The sequence below is a fragment of the Dendrobates tinctorius genome, unplaced genomic scaffold (assembly GCF_039654945.1).
Source record: "Dendrobates tinctorius isolate UK_male_01 unplaced genomic scaffold, ASM3965494v1 ptg000360l, whole genome shotgun sequence".
NCBI classification, from domain to species: domain Eukaryota; kingdom Metazoa; phylum Chordata; class Amphibia; order Anura; family Dendrobatidae; genus Dendrobates; species Dendrobates tinctorius.
This window is the reverse complement of record NW_027362026.1, coordinates 2,945,677-2,959,893: the sequence shown is the minus strand read 5'-3', so window position 1 is coordinate 2,959,893 and position 14,217 is coordinate 2,945,677. Positions and strand designations below refer to the sequence as shown.

The 14,217-nt window shown below is 42.6% G+C and overlaps 1 protein-coding gene across 4 annotated transcripts in view; it reads left to right on the top strand.

The window, feature by feature from the left end:
* The window catches only part of LOC141075519 (uncharacterized), a 63,559-nt gene that overhangs the window by 28,145 nt on the left and 21,197 nt on the right, over window positions 1-14,217 (top strand). For all 4 annotated transcript variants that reach the window (XM_073562602.1, XM_073562599.1, XM_073562600.1 and 1 more), the window contains exon 2: window positions 12,753-12,802. The gene's annotated coding sequence lies outside the window, so the exon portion shown is untranslated. The remainder of the gene's footprint in view (window positions 1-12,752; window positions 12,803-14,217) is intronic.

Here is a 14,217-nt window from a genome sequence, read left to right as displayed (position 1 = left end):
GATGTGACAGATCAGCGATCTGTCACAGGACAGTGATGTCCCAACTGGGACAATGTAATAAAGTTAAAAAAAAAAAAAAAAAAAAGTGTAAAAATAATTTAAAAAAAAAAAAAAAAAATATTCCCCAATAAATTCATTTTTTGAAAATAAAAAAAACAACAAAAGTACACATTTGGTATCGCCGCGTCCGTAACGACCCGCCCTATAAAACTGTCCCATTAGTTAACCCCTTTAGCAAACCCCTTAAAAAATAAAAATAAACGAAGCAAAAAATTATGATTTATTATCATACCACCGAACAAAAAGTGCAATAACACACGATCAAAAAGACGCATATAAATTTCCATGGTACCACTGAAAACATCAGCTTGTCCCGCAAAAAACGAGCCGTCATACAACGTCATCCGCAAAAAAATAAAAAAGTTATAGCTTGCAGAATAAAGCGATGCAAAAATAATTATTTTTTATATAAAATAGTTTTCATTGCATAAAACCGCCAAAACATAAAAAAAAGACCTAAATGAGGTATCGCTGTAACCGTACTGACCCGAAGAATAAAACCGCTTTATCAATTTTACCGCATGCGGAACGGTGTAAACGCACCCCCCCCAAAAGAAATTCATGAAACGCTGGTTTTTGTTCATTCTGCATCCCAAAAATCGGAATAAAAAGCGATCAAAAAATGTCACGTGCCCGAAAATAGTACCAATAAAAACGTCAACTCGTCCCGCAAAGAATAAGACCACACATGACTCGGTGGGTCAAAATACGAAGAAATTATAGCTCTCAATATGTGGTGATGCAAAAAATATTTTTACAATAAAAAGCGTCTTTTAGCGACAGCTGCCAAACATAAAAACCGCCATAAATAGTAAATCAAACCCCCCGTTATCACCCCCTTAGTTAGGGAAAAATAATAAAATTAAAAAAATGTATTTATTTCCATTTTCCCATTAGGGTTAGGGCTGAGGTTAGGGGTGTGTTGGGGTTAGGGTTGGAGTTATAATTGGGGGGGTTTCCACTGTTTGGGCACATCAGGGGCTCTCCAAATGCAACATGACGTCTGATCTCAATTCCAGCCAATTCTGCGTTGAAAAAGTCAAATGGTGCTCCTTCCCTTCCAAGCTCTGCCATGCGCCCAAACAGTGTTTTACCCCCACATATAGGGTATCAGCATACTCAGGACAAATTGCAAAACAACTTTTGGGGTCCAATTTCTCCTGTTACCCTTAGGAAAATGATTTTATTTTCACGCCCAGGCGTTATAAACTTCTGTGAAGCAGTTGGGGGTTCGAAGTGCTCACCACACATCTAGATAAGTTCCGTGGGGGGGTCTAGTTTCCAAAATGGGGTCATTTGTGGGGGGGTTTCCACTGTTTAGGCACATCAGGGGCTCTCCAAACGCACATGACACCCGCAGACCAATCCATCAAAGTCTGCATTCCAAAACGTCACTACTTCCCTTCTGAGCCCCGACGTGTGCCCATACAGTAGTTTTCTCCCACATATGAAGTATCAGCGTACTCAGGACAAATTGGACAACAACTTTTGGGGTCCAATTTCTCCTGTTCCCCTGGGGAAAATAAAAAAATTGCAGACTAATTGATCATGTTTGTGGAAAAAATACGATTTTTTTATTTTCATGCCTGGGCATTATAAACTTCTGTGAAGCCCTTGGGGGTTCAAAGTGCTCACCACACATCTAGATAAGTTCCTTAGGGGGTCTAGTTTCCAAAATGGTGTCATTTGTGGGGGGTTTCTACTGTTTTGGTACATCAGGGGCTTTCCAAACGCGACATGGTGTCCAATCTCAATTCCAACCAAAAACGTCAAATGGCGCTGCTTCCCTTCCGAGCTCTGCCATGCGCCCAAATAGTCATTTACACCCACATGTGGGGTATCAGCGCACTCAGGACAAATTGCACAATAACTTTTAGGGTCCTGTTACCCTTGGAAAAATAAAAATTGGGGGTGAAAAGATCATTTTTGTGGAAAAAATGATTTTTTTAATTCTACGGCAGTATGTTATAAACTTCTGTGAAGCCCTTGTGGGTTCAAAGTTCTCACCACATATCTAGATAAGTTCCTTGGGGGGGTCTAGTTTCCAAAATGGGGTCACTTGTGGGGGGTTTCCACTGTTTATGTACATCAGGGGCTCTCCAAACGCGACATGGCGTCCGATCTGAATTCTAGCCAATTTTGCATTGAAAAAGTCAAATGGTGCTCCTTCCCTTCTGAGGTCTGCCATGCGCCGAAACAGTGGTCCCCCCCCCCACATATCAGGTATCAGCGTACTCAGGACAAATTGCACAATAACTTTTGCAGTCCAATTTCTCCTGTTACCCTTGGTAAAATAAAAAAAAATTGAACACTGATTGACAATCAATTTCACATGCTGTTGTGCAAATGGAATAGACAGCAGATGAAAATTATTGTCAATTACCAAGACACCCTCAATAAAGGAGAGGTTCTGCAGGTGGGGACCACAGACAACATCTCAGTACCGATGCTTTCTGGCTGATGTTTTGGTCACTTTTGAATGTTGGTTGTGCTTTCACACTCTTGGTAGCATGAGGCGGACTCTACAACCCACACAAGTGGCTCAGGTAGTGCAGCTCATCCAGGATGGCACATCAAAGCAAGCTGTGGCAAGAAGGTTTGCTGTGTCTGTCAGCGTAGTGTCCAGAGGCTGGAGGCGCTACCAGGAGACAGGCCAAAAACAAAAACAAAACACAAAACAAATATCCTGGAATAAAAAAGTAAAAAAATATATTGCAAAAATTGCATGAAGGTAGTAACAATAGTAATAATAAGGGTATTTAGTTAACACAATTTTGATCAAAATAATGTAGAAGCCATCCCGCCACGTCACGGCAACCCTTGTGGGACAGTCCTAACTCTTGTATTTAAAACCTTTCCACTTGTCAAGTGACGTAAATGTGAACAAGGACAGAGGGACTGAACCACCAGTAATAGTATAGGCCAGACAGGATGGATTTTCCAACTCAGAAACAGGGCGGTCACACCCTTATATGCACAGAATGCACAATGAAACAAATGAGAAACTGGGTCTGAGCAGAAAAAGTAAATTAATGTGCATGCAAAATGTAATTGCATATGAACACATGACCTTTACACAGAGAAAACCAAAAACAAAACACAAAACAAATATCCTGGAATAAAAAAGTAAAAAAATATATTGCAAAAATTGCATGAAGGTAGTAACAATAGTAATAATAAGGGTATTTAGTTAACACAATTTTGATCAAAATAATGTAGAAGCCATCCCGCCACGTCACGGCAACCCTTGTGGGACAGTCCTAACTCTTGTATTTAAAACCTTTCCACTTGTCAAGTGACATAAATGTGAACAAGGACAGAGGGACTGAACCACCAGTAATAGTATAGGCCTTTTTCTGCTCAGACCCAGCTTCTCAGGAGACAGGCCAGTACACCAGGAGACATGGAGGGGGCCGTAGGAGGGCAAAAACCCAGCTACCTCAGCCTTTGTGCAAGGAGGAACAGGAGGAGCACTGCCAGAGCCCTGCAAAATGACCTCCAGCATGCCACAAATGTGCATGTGTCTGCACAAACGGTTAGAAACCAACTCCATGAGGATGGTCTGAGTGCCCGACGTCCATAGATGGGGGTTGTGCTCACAGCCCAACAACGTGCGCCCCCCCCCAAAGAAATGCCACCCCACACCATTACTGACCCACTGACAAACCAGCCATGCTGTAGGATGTTGCAGGCAGCAGATCGCTCTCCACGGCGTCTCGAGACTCTGTCACGTCTGTCACATGTGCTCAGTGTGAACCTGCTTTCATCTGTGAAGAGCACAGGGTGGCAAATTTACCTATCCTGGTGTTCTGTGGCAAATGCCAAGCGTCCTGCACAGTGTTGGGCTGTGAGCAGTGTAGTAATGTCCCATACTGGGACAATGTAATAAAGTTTTTTTAAAAAAATTGTGTAAAAATACAAAAAAAATCCCCAAATAAAGAAAAAATTAAATATTTTACCAATAAATACATCGATTTATGCAAGAAAATAAATTAAAGAACACATATTTGATATCGCCGCATCTGTATTGACCCACTAGTTAACCCCTTCAGTGAACACCGTAAAAAAAGAGGCAAAAAACAATGCTTTATCGTCATACCGCCGAACAAAAAGTGCAATAAAACGCGATAAAAAAGATGGATGTAAAAAAAAAATGGTACCGCTGAAAATGTTATCTTGCCCCGCAAAAAATAAGACCTCACATGACTCTGTGGGCCAACATATGGAAATATTATAGCTCTCAAAATGTGGTGATGCAAAAACTATTTTTTGCAATAAAAAGCGTTATTTAGTGTGTGACAGCTGCCAAACCTAAAAACCCGCTATAAATAGTAAATCAACCCCCCTTTATCACCCCCTTAGTTAGGGAAAAATATAAAATAAAAGAATGTATTTCCATTTTCCCATTAGGGGTGTGTTAGGGTTAGATTTGTGGTTAGGGTTATGGTTTGAGTTGGGATTAGGGGTATGTTGGGGTTGGAGTTAGAATTGGGGGGTTTCCACTGTATAGGCACATCAGGGGCTCTCCAAACGCGACATGACATCTGATCTCAATTCTAGCCAATTTAGCATTGAAAAGTCAAACGGCGCTCCTTCCTTTCCGAGCTCTGCCATGTGCCCAATCAGTGGTTTACCCCCACATATGGGGTATCAGCCTACTCAGGACAAATTGCACAACAACTTTTGGTTCCAATTTCTCCTGTTACCCTTGGGAAAACAAAAAATTGGGGGCGAAAAGATCATTTTTGTTATAAAAAAAAAATGATTTTTTTATTTTTACGGCCTACACTATAAACTTATGTGAAGCCCTAGCAAGATGATAGAAATATTAGGAGAAGCCAAATAAAAGTTTGGTAAATTTTGCAACAAAAGAGCTCACTGGTGAGCTTGGAAACTCAAAGTCGTGGGCGTCCATGGGAAGAAAAAAGTAGTAGATGGTTGCAGAATCCTTTCCATTGTGAAGAAAACCCCCTTCACAAGATTCACCAAAGTAAAGAACACTCTCCAGGAAGTAAGTGTTTCAGTGTCAAGTTTACCCTAAAGGGGAGAGTTCATAAGAGCAAATACAGAGGGTTCAACACAAGGTGCAAACCATTAATCAGCTTTAAAAATAGGCCAGATTGGACTTTGTCAAAAATTATCTAAAGAAGCCAGCCTAGTTCTGGAAAAGCATTCTTTGGACAGATGAAACGAAGATCAACCTGAAACAGAATGATAAGAAAAAAAAATGGAGAAGGCTTGGAAAGTCTCATGATCCAAAGCACATCACATCCTCGGTAAAACATGGTGGAGGCAGTGTGATGGCATGGGCATGCATGGCTACCATTGGCACTGGGTCACTAGTGTTTATTCATGATGTGACTAGAGAAAGGAGCAGACAGATGAATTCTGAAATCTCTACAGGGCTATACTTTCTGCTCAGATACAACCAAACACACCAGGGTTGATTGGACGATGCTTCACTGTATAGATGAACAATGACCCCAAACATATGGCACAAGCAACCCAGGAGTTTAAGGCAAAAAAGCATTATGTTCTGCAATGACCGAGTCACTCACCAGATCTTAACCCCATCGAGCAGCGTTTCACATTCTTAAGACAAAACTTATGGCAGAAAGCCCCACAAACAACTGCAGTAAAGGCATGCCAAAGCAGCACAAAAAGAGGTATCCCGGCGTTTAGTGAGGTCCATGGCTTCCAGACTTCAAGCAGAATGAACATTTTATTTATGGTAAAGATATTTTGTCCAATTACGGTACTTTTGAGCCCCTGAAATGAGGAGGCTTTGTAGAAAAATGGTTGTAACTGCTAAACATTTCATGGGGTATTTTTGTTCAACCCCTTTAATTAAACCTGAAGATCTACACTTCCATTGCATCTCAGTCACTGTCAAATATTTCTGGATCTAACTGTAATCGCTCCTAAGGCACTATTGTATATTATTCAGAGGGGTGGTGGTTTATCTAATATATAAAGCTCAATGTGTGTATGTACAGTGCCTACAAGTAGTATTCAACCCCCTGCAGATTTAGCAGGTTTACACATTCGGAATTAACTTGGCATTGTGACATTTGGACTGTAGATCAGCCTGGAAGTGTGAAATGCACTGCAGCTAAAAAGAATGTTATTTCTTTGTGTAATTTTTTTTTAAATTGTGAAAAGTTTATTCAGAGGGTCATTTATTATTCAACCCCTCAAACCACCAGAATTCTGTTTGGTTCCCCTAAAGTATTAAAAAGTATTTCAGGCACAAAGAACAATGAGCTTCACATGTTTGGATTAATTATCTTTTTCTAGCCTTTTCTGACTATTTAAGACCCTCCCCAAACTTGTGAACAGCACTCATACATGGTCAACTTGGGAAAGACAAAGGAGCATTCCAAGGCCATCAGAGACAAGATCGTGGAGGGTCACAAGGCTGGCAAGGGGTACAAAACCATTTCCAAGGAGTTGGGCCTACCTGTCTCCACTGTTGGGAGCATCATCCGGAAGTGGAAGGCTTATGGAACTACTGTTGGCCTTCCACGGCCTGGACAGCCTTTGAAAGTTTCCTCCCGTGCCGAGGCCAGGCTTGTCCGAAGAGTCAAGGCTAACCCAAGGACAACAAGGAAGGAGCTCCGGGAAGATCTCATGGCAGTGGGGACATTGGTTTCAGTCAATACCATAAGTAACGTACTCCACCGCAATGGTCTCCGTTCCAGACGAGCCCGTAAGGTACCTTTACTTTCAAAGCGTCATGTCAAGGCTCGTCTACAGTTTGCCCATGATCACTTGGAGGACTCTGAGACAGACTGGTTCAAGGTTCTCTGGTCTGATGAGACCAAGATCGAGATCTTTGGTGCCAACCACACACGCGACGTTTGGAGACTGGATGGCACTGCATACGACCCCAAGAATACCATCCCTACAGTCAAGCATGGTGGTGGCAGCATCATGCTGTGGGGCTGTTTCTCAGCCAAGGGGCCTGGCCATCTGGTCCGCATCCATGGGAAGATGGATAGCACAGCCTACCTGGAGATTTTGGCCAAGAACCTCCGCTCCTCCATCAAGGATCTTAAGATGGGTCGTCATTTCATCTTCCAACAAGACAACGACCCAAAGCACACAGCCAAGAAAACCAAGGCCTGGTTCAAGAGGGAAAAAATCAAGGTGTTGGAGTGGCCTAGTCAGTCTCCTGACCTTAACCCAATTGAAAACTTGTGGAAGGAGCTCAAGATTAAAGTCCACATGAGACACCCAAAGAACCTAGATAACTTGGAGAAGATCTGCATAGAGGAGTGGGCCAAGATAATTCCAGAGACCTGTGCCGGCCTGATCAGGTCTTATAAAAGACGATTATTAGCTGTAATTGCAAACAAGGGTTATTCCACAAAATATTAAACCTAGGGGTTGAATAATAACACTGGTCAACAGCATTTTTGGTGCCAAAGATATTTCATCGAATTTAGGGTATTTTTGGGGTGCTGATTCTGAATATGTCATCAGTTTTGCCAGATTGGCTCAAGTTTTTGAGATTTTTGGTATCTTATTTATAGCACTTGTTGGTAAATGCGACGCATCATCTCATTAATTTCTTTGGATTAGTACTTGAACTGAGCAGTTCTCAATATAGTTTTGTGTTAATTAGTGTTCTAAAAGTTTGTTCATAGCTTGATTTTTGCACTAACTTTATGTTGTTGTCTGTTTTCCAGTGAAAAGCATGAACTCATCATGAAGAAGTTGTCTTAACGATCCAGACTCATTCTGTTACATTTGTGGTGAATATACACTGCCAAAACATAGAAGAAACATAACAGACTTCGTAAAAAAAGTGTATTTTGCCTATTTTGGGGTTATGCTTGGGGACCAAGACAAGTTTTGGGCACCACACATAGTGTGCAAAGCATGTATCGAATTATTACGAAAATGGAGCAAAGGACAAAGAAAAAGCTTCAAATTTGGTGTTCCAATGGTGTGGAGAGAGCCAAAAAATCATCATGATGACTGTTATTTATGGTAAACACAGGTACAGGCACATCTTCACAATGAGGGACAGGCCTTCTTGCAGATTCCATGTTACTCCCATTTTCGTTTCTTATGCTTATTGAATCCTTGCACTTGCACTGCACAGAAATAACAGTCATCATGATGATTTTTTGGCTCTCTCCACACCATTGGAACACCAAATTTGAAGCTTTTTCTTTGTCCTTTGCTCCATTTTCGTAATAATTCGATACATGCTTTGCACACTATGTGTGGTGCCCAAAACTTGTCTTGGTCCCCAAGCATAACCCCAAAATAGGCAAAATACACTTTTTTTACGAAGTGTGTTATGTTTCTTCTATGTTTTGGCAGTGTATATTCACCACAAATGTAACAGAATGAGTCTGGATCGTTAAGACAACTTCTTCATGATGAGTTCATGCTTTTCACTGGAAAACAGACAACAACATAAAGTTAGTGCAAAAATCAAGCTATGAACAAACTTTTAGAACACTAATTAACACAAAACTATATTGAGAACTGCTCAGTTCAAGTACTAATCCAAAGAAATTAATGAGATGATGCGTCGCATTTACCAACAAGTGCTATAAATAAGATACCAAAAATCTCAAAAACTTGAGCCAATCTGGCAAAACTGATGACATATTCAGAATCAGCACCCCAAAAATACCCCAAATTCATTAAAATATTTTGGACACCAGAAAAAAAATTTTTTTTCGTTGACCTGTGTAATTGACCCACACTTGTATGTTTAAAATTTATTAAAATTTAACTGAGCAACATAACTTTTTGGTTTGTAAGATTTATGCATCTGTTAATAAATCCTGCTCTTGTGTGAAGTTTGAAGGCTCTAACTTATTTGCATCTTATCAAACCTGCTAAATCTGCAGGGGGTTGAATACTACTTGTAGGCACTGTATGTATGCGTGTATGTGTGTGTGTGTATGTCCGGGATAGGCATCCGCACCGTCGCAGCTACAGCCACAAAATTTGGCACAGTCACACGTCTGGACCCCGAGAGCGTCCTAAGCTATGTTGTGAGGCGAAATTTTAACCCCGCGCGTTCCAATTCACCAAGCAATTTTGCCCCTATCTACATACTGGGGAAAAAGTGTATCAAGCCCCGCCCCTCATTATCATGTCATAATGGTTGACTATGGGATGGCGAATATGTATGATGGGTATATGGGCACGGGACTATGGGATGGAGGATATGTATGATGGGTATATGGGCACGGGACTATGGGATGGAGGATATGTATGATGGGTATATGGGCATGGGACTATGGGATGGAGGATGTGTGACGGGTATATGGGCACGGGACTATGGGATGGAGGATATGTATGATGGGTATATGGGCACGGGACTATGGGATGGAGGATATGTATGATGGGTATATGGGCATGGGACTATGGGTTGGAGGATGTGTGACGGGTATATGGGCACGGGACTATGGGATGGAGGATATGTATGATGGGTATATGGGCACGGGACTATGGGATGGAGGATATGTATGATGGGTATATGGGCACGGGACTATGGGATGGAGGATGTGTGATGGGTATATGGGCACTGGACTATGGGATGGAGGATATGTATGATGGGTATATGGGCACGGGCCTATGGGATGGAGGATATGTATGATGGGTATATGGGCACTGGACTATGGGATGGAGGATATGTATGATGGGTATATGGGCATGGGACTATGGGATCGTGGATATGTATGATGGGTATATGGGCACGGGACTATGGGATGGAGGATATGTATGATGGGTATATGGGCATGGGACTATGGGACGGAGGATGTGTGATGGGTATATGGGCATGGGATTATGGATGAAGGATATGTATGATGGGTATATGGGCACAGGACTATGGGATGGAGGATGTGTGATGGGTATATGGGCACGGGCCTATGGGATCGTGGATATGTATGATGGGTATATGGGCACGGGACTATGGGATGGAGGATATGTATGATGGGTATATGGGCACGGGACTATGGGATGGAGGATGTGTGATGGGTATATGGGCATGGGACTATGGGATGGTGGATATGTATGATGGGTATATGGGCATGGGACTATGGGATGGAGGATATGTATGATGGGTATATGGGCATGGGACTATGGGATGGAGGATGTGTGATGGGTATATGGGCATGGGACTATGAGATGGAGGATATGTATGATGGGTATATGGGCATGGGACTATGGGATAGAGGATATGTATGATGGGTATATGGGCACGGGCCTATATGATCGTGGATATGTATGATGGGTATATGGGCACGGGACTGTGGGATGGAGGATAATTATAATTTGTTATAACTAACCACAGTTACTATGCCTGGGCAGCGCCGGGCTCTTCAGCTAGTAATTGATAATTATGGCTGTGCATAGCCTGTTAGGAGAATTGGAGAGGGTTTGAGAATTTCACCAAATGTGGTTGGGTGTTGCTAGTGATATAAAATTGTGTGACTGATAAATTCAATTCAGAATCTCCGCACATGGCAACATCTCTTGATTTCCACTAGGTGGCGCAGTAGTCTTTGCTTTATCAACCACTTTGGCTGTTGTGAGGATACTGGTATTTAGGATGAGTGCAAAATCTTCAAGTCACATGAAGAATAGTGGAGGCCGAGTGCAAAACTTCACAAGGAGCATACTTCAGTAGGAAGAAGCTCAGCCGCGTGATGTTAGATGCCATCAGTGAGACTGTATAAGCTGTAACACAATGATACCGCTGCTCCTATTATGTGTGATTTATTGGAGAGGGATACGTGCCAGCAGTTTATACTGAAATGTATGAGAGCTGAAGAAGTTTTCCACCACCATTGACAGGCCCATTATTAAGATCAGTGGGGGTCCCAACATTCTGACCTAGAGCAGTGTACAGTGTCCCCGAGACTCGCAGGCTTCATGAAGAATAGACCTTTATCCCAGATTATTAGTGCTGACATTAGTGGTTCAGTGATGTTAGTGGGGAGCCGCCTTTGTCCCTGGACGATAGCGTGTGTGTACCCACATTAGTGTAGGTAGCAGGGAGGTACGCCAACCAGCCCCACCCGAGGTAAGTAAAGGGGCATGTGGACGGGTACCCTGTGTCTCACACTCTATGGGGGCTTTAGTTGCGACTGTTGATACTGACTGGCAGCACTGTGGCTCCCACTGTTCTGTGTTTTTGGTGATGAACACAATTACCTGGAGGACTGCTGTAGTCAGTGAAAAGCACCAAGACTGACTTGAGTTTGTTTCTTGAGTTCCCAGGTTGAATGCATCCATAGGGCCACATTTTAATAGATGCCAAATATAGTCATTTATCGTTAATGAATTTTTATCTACCCAATACACCAGGAGAAATCCTATTTTTTGGCAGATCAGCCATCAGCATTCGCTAGGCATCTATCATGCTCATTTATGTTATAAAAGGGCACTGGTCGTGTGAGAAAGGGTTCAGTTTGGCTTTTTCAAGCATCCAAAATCTGAGTATGACCAACAAGTAAGCTAGTTAAAGGGAATCTGATAGCAATAGGTTTTTATGTAATTTGAGAGCAACATGGTGTAGGGGCTGAGAATCTGATTCCAGTGATGTGTCACTTACTAGGCTGTGTGCTGTAGTTTCAATAAAATCAGGATTTTACGAGCAGTAGATTATCACTACAGGACAAGGTGTCTCACACCTCCTAGTCAACTGCTCTGGTACCCCAACCACTGATTAGCAGCTTTCTGTTAATATACAGTGTACACAGAAGGCTGCCAATCAGTGGTGTGGGCAGGGTTATACAGAGCTCGGCATTCAGAGATCTGCAGCAGAGAGAACAGTGATTCTATCACTTTACCCAGTAAACTAAGTGACACATGGCTGGAATCAGGGTCTCTGTCCCTACATCATACTTCTCACAGGGTAGCAAAAACTTGGCAACAGATTTGCTTTAAGCTAATTTATGTGGATAATGAACAGTGGTGTAACTTGAAGGTCATGGGCCCAAATGCAAGAGATCCAACGGGCCCCCATTTTGTGCAAGTCTTTAATAGTATTGGTCTTCTTATGTAGGCAAAAAGAGACTTTTGCCCCCCCTGGCTCCAGGGCCTGGGTGTGATTGCAACCCCTGTGCCTATTGTAGTTACAGCCCTGATAATGAGGTTGGTAGAGCAGGGATTGTGGGTGCAGCAGTCATGTGCACAGTGTGATTTTGGGGCGCAGGTCTGTATATTGTGTCAATATAACCAGACATAGTGGTGCCAAGCTTTCTGTGAACTGTACACTGTGCCTCCGGGAAATGTAAGAATACGTGTCCATCTGTGATGAGTTGTAGAAGTTGGTGAATGTGCCACTGACCATGTGAAGCCGGAGCATCCACACATGAACTCATTTCTTACTGCAGAGCCGTCGTCACGCTTCCAGCCTCCATATAGGCCATTAATCTGTTCTCCTCCATTAGGTTTTATCTGATTGTCCAGAGTCCTGATTTCCTCACCCCACACAGCGCTGCCATGGTGATCTTGTGTTGTGTTTACCAGTCTCGTCCATTTCTGGCACTTCATAAAGCGCACACAGGAACGTAATATCGCTTAGTAGTATCATTTCCAGCCCAGCAAATATTCTCCCCCCCGCTTGTGTCCTCTGTGCACCCCCAAACTCATGACCTGTTCTCAGATGACACCCTAAAATGTACTCACCAATTTAACCCTTTTGTCTTTAGAGCCAGGGGCTGTTTTCATGCTGAGCTGAGCAGACACCCGTCCGTTGCAGGTAAGTGCCCCTATTAGAAGAAGCAAGACCTCCACTGATTGAGTGCACACACTGATTGTATGCGCTGCCGGCAGACCCCTGAGGACATGACCACGCTAACGCACAAGTCCTTCTACTTCTACTCATTTGGCATTGCCAGCGAGATTACTGTTCTTTCATTCTTACTTGGTAATCATGCCATATGCACTCATATCCTGCTGAGTTTGTGGTGGCTTGTGATGTTATTTAGCAGCTGATCTGATAAGCAGGACTGCAGTGTAAAGCATGGGGAGAAAAGCAGCAGATAGATAACGGTGACTCCCAACAGGCATTGCTCCTACAAAGACATTGGTAATAACGTTATTGTTATATACCAGATGAAGGGCAGCCAAATAGCGCAAGTAACACATGTTGACCGTGACCTACACATACTTTAATGATCAGTACTGCTTTCTTACGATAAAAAATGAGCTGGACACACCTGTAGGGATACACTTCTCTAGACCTGGACACAGCTTGGCAGATCTAAAAGTCCTAATATTGAAAGGTCATTTTAATAGTGACAGACAAAGAAAAATTTGGGAGTATAAATTTATAAATATGTTTCAATCTCTAACAATAGGACTGAATTTGACACCTGGATTCATGACTCATTACATGGACACAGTTCACACCTCCACAAGAAGATCTTCAGATGTCTAATAGAACACTGCCACCTCATTTACATGTATAACAAAAACCTTAATTTGATTTCCTTGGCCTGTCTATAGCTAGCATCATCTCATGTCCTGTTGTAATTCCTATTTAAATGTTGCAGTCTCTTCTCAGTAATTCACTTGTAATCTAGCCTGATGACGGGACTGTCCATTTTGTTTTTCATCGGTGTTTTTTTTTTTTTAATATATGAATAAAGCCAGTGGCATTGTGAGTCTGTGTAGGAACTCACACTATGGACAAGAGACATGGTAACATGCAGTTGTGATTTTATTTATATACTAGCTGAAGAGCCCGGTGCTGCCCGGGCATAGTAACTAACTGTGGTTAGTTATAGCAAATTATAATTATCCTCCATCCCATAGTCCAGTGCTCATATACCCATCATACATATCCACTATCCCATAGGCCCGTGCCCATATACCCATCATACATATCCTCCATCCCATAGTCCCGTGCCCATATACCCATCATACATATCCTCCATCCCATAGTCCCGTGCCCATATACCCGTCATATATATCCTCCATCCCATAGTCCTGTGCCCATATACCCATCACACATCCTCCATCTCATAGTCCCGTGCCCATATACCCGTCATACATATCCTCCATCCCATAGTCCAGTGCCCATATACCCATCATACATATCCTCCATCCCATAGTCCAGTGCCCATATACCCATCGTACATATCCTCCATCCCATAGTCCAGTGCCCATATA